At 52.6% G+C, this 7,248-nt stretch overlaps 1 long non-coding RNA gene across 2 annotated transcripts; it reads right to left on the reverse strand.

Moving 5' to 3' along the window:
* Nucleotides 1–238: 238 nt before the first annotated feature.
* Nucleotides 239–6,179, reverse strand: LOC141736353 (uncharacterized). 2 transcript variants are annotated; one of them, XR_012584945.1, is made up of 6 exons: nucleotides 6,016–6,179; nucleotides 5,318–5,376; nucleotides 4,336–4,488; nucleotides 3,581–3,712; nucleotides 2,327–2,416; nucleotides 239–1,525 (listed from the first exon to the last, which is right to left on the reverse strand). It is a non-coding gene; the product is annotated as an uncharacterized LOC141736353 (long non-coding RNA). The 2 variants fall into 2 exon arrangements; XR_012584946.1 differs by having other exon boundaries at nucleotides 4,336–4,570; nucleotides 6,016–6,174.
* Between the last annotated feature and the right edge of the window lie 1,069 nt (nucleotides 6,180–7,248).

The following is a 7,248-nucleotide window of genomic DNA, read 5'->3' on the forward strand; positions in this document are numbered from 1 at the left end:
GGCGGTCGTGGTTCGCCCTCCGGCCGCGGCTTTGTCGCGACACGCGCCGGACTGGCCTCCGCGAAGCCGCGCACGCGCCGCTCCCCCCCCCCTCCGCCCCCGCAGGTCCCGCCTTCAGCCGCCGGGCGGGAGCGCCCCCTCCCCTATTTTACACATTTATCTTCTTATAAATACATTTTTAAAGTATTTTTATGTTCAGGGATCTTTTATATGACGCAGAAACACAGAACCATGGAATCCTTAGAGACAGAGGTTTTTATTGTGAACTTATTTTACATACATAAATTAGTATTGTTTCTCAATATACGTATTTCTCGTACATAAGTGAGAATCGTTCTCTAGTTCAATGCCTTACGCCCGTAGTTACAGGTTTTCACATTTTTTAACGCATCCCGAGAATTTTCCAACGTTTTGGGGCTGAGACCCCCCCCCCCCCATCCCCTGCTCACCTGCTCCTCCGCCGCATCGTCACTGCCCCGGTGACATGGGGGTGCCCCCAATGACGTCATCACCCCCAGACACACACAGACACCCTTCTATTCCCCCCCAAAAAAGGAACACAGCAACAAACTGCACAGCCAGCCTGCAAAAGCCAGCGCCGGCCCAACTCCTGAAGTCAGGATTAAGGCTAACCGATGCCATTTGGAACACGTTCTTAGTGTGACGGCAAACCCTCTGGCCCGCGCTGAAAAACGCCTGGCCCCTTCCTCCCAGCGCGGCCGCCCGGAGATCCGTCACCCTGCGTGCGGGGCGGCAGGACCGGGCTGGGCCGTAACCAGAATCCACGCTGACGGAGCCACCGCCGCAGCTACGGCCCTGGTGCTGTGACCTGAAATAAAAGCCCTTGAAACCGAAGGTAGTTCAGAGAGGAGATAGTGCTTTATTAGACATCGGGTGCTAGGGGGAAAAACCACAGTCTAGCACACCTTACCAGGCATATTCACCCACTATTTATACACAAAATATTCTCATAATTCCACCTACCTAATCCATAACTCCACCTAGGCTTGCCTATTCATCAGGATGACCGAATAGGCTTTTTGCACACGTGTATCAAATTTTGCTGTGGCGGCAAAACACTTCTGCACAAGCGTGAGTTTCCCCGTGGTCGTTTGGGTAAGGAGGCCCTTCCTCACATTATCCTTTTAAGGTGTTGAGTCATCTCAGGACACTAAATGTTTGCTGTAAGTTTGCCAACTTCTTGAAGATAATAAGGATGTTCTTTGAAGCAGCCCTAACTCCATCCTAATTGGTGTAAGAGTACATACTTGACATATAGAAGAACCTTGAAGTGATTAACTACTTCTGGTTGTCTCCTCACTATCACTATCTGTAACATCAGCCCAGTGACTAACTATTTTTACACAGTAATGAAGTCGGTAATTAGCTATTTTCTCACACAATAAGGGTTAGTAAGAAACAACTATTTCAGAAACAAAGCAGAGGCCTGTCTTTGGTAACAGCGCTGCTGCCGCCGGTCACCTCGTTCACAGGGTCGATGCAGCCGAGACGGAGGGGTCAAACCCTGAAGAGCCAAGGGAGCAATAAAGAACAAAGCCTGGTCATTCGCTCCGTGCTCAAAAGGTGTGCCTACATTTACATACGCTCATTAAAAATACTCTTAGTATTTGACTTTCTTGTGGCACTAGTTCAACTTGCACGGCTGTGAACTGATACCATTAAACTACCCCTCTCCAAAACACACGGTTATCATTTGACCGCAGGTTTTTTTGGGTGTTACACAAGGAGGAGGGACGTCTGGCCAGCGGCACTGCTCGACAGAGATGCTACCGGGCTGCCAGGGAAACGAGCCGCTGAAAGCCAGACAGAAATAGAAGCACCTCAGAGCACTCTGTCATAATAGCGGGGGAAACCCGGTAACATTCAGTCACCTCTTTTTAAACCTTTAGAACCGACACCTAACCGCTTCACTCCGCCCCATAAATTGTATGCTACAGCTATTGGGCAGTTGTGCTTTAAACAGTGCGAGTCAGTGGGTAAATTATACAACGTTACCTTTTTTTGTTTTTTAAGTTTAATTTTGCATAGAAAAATCAGCAACATAAAACCCCCAAATGGTTTTACTTTTGAGGGTCGTGGGGGAAATCAAATCCCCGGTGCCACAATCCATCAGGCTACCAAAAAGCACCATCAGATGGGCAAATGCTTTTGGCCGCACGACATGCTCCGGAACAGACCTTGTGTTATTTTTAGTGTTTTCTTAAAATATTTCATTCAAAAGCTATAGAAGTAGAGCTGACAAAGCCTTCCCGTTAACTTCAAAGGCCACGCTTAGGAAAAAAGCAGACACACATCGCAGACATACCTCATACTCACAGAGCACTCCGGATCCTTTCCGTCTGTCCTGCACTGTCACGGCACAACACCACATGGAGAAACGCTGGCAGCTGACATTCTGCTGAGAGAGAGGGGAGAAAAAAAAAAAAAAAAAGCTTTGAGCACAAAGCTGGGTAGGAATGTAAAGCTTCCTTCTTTCGCGAAGGTTTGCAAAGGCTACAGCCGAGTGGAGGAAAACATATTCGGCACCATCTCTGGCACAGCTGTTGATACGGGTTACTAGACCTTTGCATTTTTTTGACAACCCTCACTTTTTTGACTCACTGGCAGATTTAGTTGCACTAGAGCCACTTTCCCAGGTAGCCTGGGGCTCTTAAGTCGCTTTCCCGGCGACTTCATCCTCAAAAACACCTTATTTCACTCTCCCAGGGCTGGGACAAAAACATCAAACCTCCAGCGACTGCTCCCACACCAAAGGTGCCAGGAGGCAAAGCCGTGGCTTGTCCTCGCTGTCCCTTGGCAGCGCTTTCATCGCCCCAAAAACCTTGGGGCTCCACGCTTTCCTGGGCAATTCACACCCCCACACACACACAAAAAAAAAAAAGATTATTTTTTTTTTCTCCCTGCACAGGGAATAATTTTTCCTTTCTGTCCGCTCTCAGGCAACTCCCCAGGCTGCCAGAAAAAACACGCCACTGAAAGCCAGACAGAAATGCAGAACTTCAGGGGATAACAAATACCTAACTGCTTCAGTACGCCTTATAAAACATACGCCACAGCTATTCGGCAGCAGCAGTTTAAACAACACAAGTCAGTTCTAAGTTACACAACTCTAGCTTTTTTTTTTTTTTAAAGTTTCATTTAGCATAGAAAAATCAGCAAGATAAGAGATCCCCCCGAAATGGCTTTACTCTCAAGGGTGGGGGGGAAAATCAAATCCCCAGTGCCGCAATCCGTCAGGCTACCAAAAAGCGCCGGCAGATGGGCGAATGCTTTTGGCTGTACTGAACACGCGGAGAAACAGGGTTTTATGAGGTCTCAACTGTAACAATCGAGAACACAAACGCCGGCAAAGAAGTGCAAAGAGAGCGCAAGGTCTCGGTGCTCGTGACTCCTGCTGCCCAGCGCTTCATCTCCGAGGACCCGCTCTGACGGGAACTTCATAAAAAGGCAACTGCTTTGAGCGAGAAACGTTTCCGTTTCCAAAAATCTCTTTCCAACCGATGTCAAAATGACACACCGTAGGTTATGGACAAAGGACATGGTGGAAGCAACAACTCACCAAAGCTACATCAGGACTCGCCGTCACTAGTTACGATGCTGCTGGCGCTTCGTGGGAACGCCTGGAAAACGTGCAGAAGTGAGACGCCGCTTTGTCCCAGTTCGTCCACGTCTCTCCTTTGACCTCGATCGCCTTTAGGACAGATGCCAGTATCTCAGTAAGGTTTCTCGACTCCCGCTATAAGATATCCTAAAGACTTATTGATGAAAAAGCATAAAGCTTTTATCGTGAACACAGAGTCTGCTTCTCCCGAACATCTGAACTCTTACGAACAGTTTCTTCCCCCTTTTAGTACACAGTTTTTTTTCACGGCATCACTTAACAGTACACACACAGAAAGAGAAGACTGTGCTTTCAGGAAGAGAAAATAAACGCAGGGAAGTAAGCCTTGCATGGGTGTAACATGCTCCAGAATGGACCTTATACTCTTTTTAGTGTTTTCTTAAACTATTTCGTACAAAAACCATAGAAGGAGAGCCGACAAAGCCTTCACATTAACTTCAAAGTCCACACTACAAGGACCTTATGGTCCTTCCCGGTATCGCCAGCAAGCACTTTTACACAGGCGAGTCACTTCATAGCTCGTCTAAAATTATCCAAACGAAAGCTGCAGCCACGAAAGAGGAGTGACAAAGGAAAGGAGAGATCAGGCAGCAAGAGAGCTCGGCAGGCTGCCACCTGAGGTCAACAGTGCACTGTTTTTGAAAGCACACGCACCCCCACCCCAGAAAACAGACAGACAAAAACCCCAGGACCTTGTGTCTTTTCTGGCTGCCGGAGCTCTTCCCTGTCTCAGTGTATCATCTCGTCAGAGCACCAAGCGCAGGCGATCTGCATCCCGAGGACATTTGCACGTGACGAAAACATGTTCAGAAATAGCCCGGATCTCTAAGAGCGGTGTCATTTTTCTGGGGTTCAAAAATCATAACTCAGTTTTAGTCACTGGCACGGTCAGGAGGAAACTAATGAACTTTTAAACGTAGCCTCTTCCTGGGGACACAAAAAAACATGTTAGAGACTGAAAAAAAAAAAAATCAAGGATGATTCAAGAGCTCCCACCCATGAGGGAGCTATGGGGACATTAGCAAAAGGGAAGACTGACAGCAGCAACATCCAGTGAAGTTTGGCTTTCATTCTGACCGCATACTTAAGAGACCCTCCGAGTCTACACCTCAGTCCTAGGAAGGACCAGTCCTCTTCTGGAACGACAAACTTTTTTTTGCTTAAAAGTCATAGACTGAAGGCTCCAAGGAACAATGTGGACTGAGCCACAGAAAAACACACCCTCCACAATCAAGCAATAATAATAATAAAAAAGAATAAAAATCAAGCAACGCATCGGCTTCCATCACGTTTCAGTTGGTACGTTTCTACTGGCACCTTGGTGCTCAAACATGAACTAGACTGACACCACAGACTAGCCCAAATTGAGTTACGCGTAGGCAAAGAAAAGGCTATTTCCCACTTTCCCCTGGAACCAGTAGGAACACACAGAAGTGAAACACTTGACCCTAATGAAGGTAACAGGCAGCTCTTAATTTATCCTAGCTGAAAGTTCAGCCTTTGACCCCAAAGGAAACCATTCCTAACTACCAAAGAACCTGCTCAGGGAGGAGGCACGCTCTGTTCACTGCATCTCCTCGTCAGCTTCTCTGTGGCTTTGACAAGGAGTATCTGTAGCGCCCCTGAACTCACAAGTGTGTCTCCCCACTCCCCCAGACCCAGGCGTGCCATTACCTGAGCCACGAGAGGAATCAGTCGTGCAGAATTCTCTTGCCGTGCAGCAGAAGGTGACCCTAGGAAAAGAGGAGGTGAGAAATGAGCCTGTTTGTCACACCCAGCCAAGTGGGACAAGCCCGGGGACCCCCACCCCACCTCTTCCCCTCAGGAGTGGGACCAGGACAGACCCTCCACACGGAGACGGGGGGCCCGGTGGGGATTTCATCTCGAGCCCTCTTCCTGAGCACAAAGCCACGCAACCCCCTCTCTCAGCCCCAAAACCAGCCGCATGCATCCCTTTGCCAGCCGGAGACCCGCTCTCTGTGTCAGGCCCCAAACCAGCTTCCTCCCCCCTCTGCTTCCTCCCCCCTCTGCAGCCCCCCGGGCGACGCTGAGGGAGCGCAGCCAGCCCACAGCCCGACACCTCCAGCACCCACGGGCACTTTGTGGGGAGCACTGGGGAACTGCGGAGGGCGGCACCAGCAGGTCCCGGGCGCTGCTTTCTTACCGCCCTGCCTGGCTTTATTTCTCCGGCATCGCCGGCACCGCGCCCCAAACTCCGCAGGCGAAAGGGACCCCGCGGGGACCCGGTCCCAGCCACCCCCTCCGATCCAACAATGGCCCCCCTTAGGCCTCTGGTTCCCCCAGCCCCACTCAGGGCCCTCCCGCCCACCGCCATCGCCCGTCCGGACCCGCTCAGGCCCCCCGCCGCTCACCTTGGCGCGGTCCAGCTGCCTCACGACGTGCTCGCGGCGGCACCGCGGGCCCGGCCCGACCGAGCACCCGCCCGCTGGGCCCAGCTTTCCGCCCGGCCCGCTCTGATTTCGAGCCGGCCACCATTTTCCGCCCGGCCCCCTCCGCTTCCAGAGCGGCCCGGCCCGCCCACGGCGCGCGCCCATTAGCCACGGTCCCGCCGCCCGCCTCCCCCCCCCTTATTTGGAGCAGCCCGCTCCATTGGCCCGTCGTCGCCGTCAATCCCTGCCGCGCCCCACCCCCGGCGAGGTGATCCGACCACTGGGAGCGCGGTGCGGCGATCCGACCAATGGAAGCGCGGCGCCCGCGCTCTGATTGGCCTATTCTCTCGCCCATCCGCCCGGAAGCGGTTGCCATGGTGAAGACGCCCCGGCGGGGGCGGGGGCCCGTCGCCGTGGCAACGGGGCCGTGCGGCTGGGCCCGCCGGCGGGGAATTCACCCAAACCCGGCTTTTTCTCCCTAAAAACCCGCTGCGCTCCCTGGGGTCCGGCACTTCGAAGGCAAGCCGGGCTCCCGCAGCTCGAGGGTGGCACCCGCCGGTGCGGCTGCGTGTGGGCAGCAGCCGCGCGTCGGCGCGGGAGGCGGTGCCGGGGAGGGCTGGAGGCGGCATGTTTAGTACGTTTGGGGAGGTTACCTGATTAGCACGCTTATTATTCAGAAAGGGGTGTGTATTTCAGCATTATAATTACCCAAGGTTAGTCTGGGATACACTCTTGGCTCGAATTTGATCCAGAGGTTACATTTTGCTGTCTTACATCCAAGTCAGCAAATGCAAAAGGACGTGTGAGATACATTGGGTTGTTTCACATCCCATTCAAGGCCGGGTATGTTCCTTGACGCCTCAAGCACATCCCAACTGAAACTTCTTGATAAACTCTTGACTTTGTTCTTCTGGCATCAGTCCAGGTCCCAGCATGTAGCACTTGGTGCTGGCTCTGTGCTCCCGGCCCTGCCCTGGTGGGGTGGCAAACACCACGCTCACGGCAGTAGCCCAGCTCAGCAGCGCCTGGCCCGCAGCTGCAGCCCACGGGACGCGGGCATCGTGGCCATCAGCCCTGGTCATCCCCAGGCCCTCGTCCCCACAGCTCCATCCCGCAGAGAACACGGGCCATTGTCACCAGCCCCCCTGGGGACAGCAGAGCTGTGCTCTAGCCCTGAGGGCAGCCGGGCAAAGGCCAAAGGGAGGTGCACCGGGA

Source organism: Larus michahellis, chromosome Z (genome assembly GCF_964199755.1).
Source record: "Larus michahellis chromosome Z, bLarMic1.1, whole genome shotgun sequence".
NCBI lineage: Eukaryota > Metazoa > Chordata > Aves > Charadriiformes > Laridae > Larus > Larus michahellis.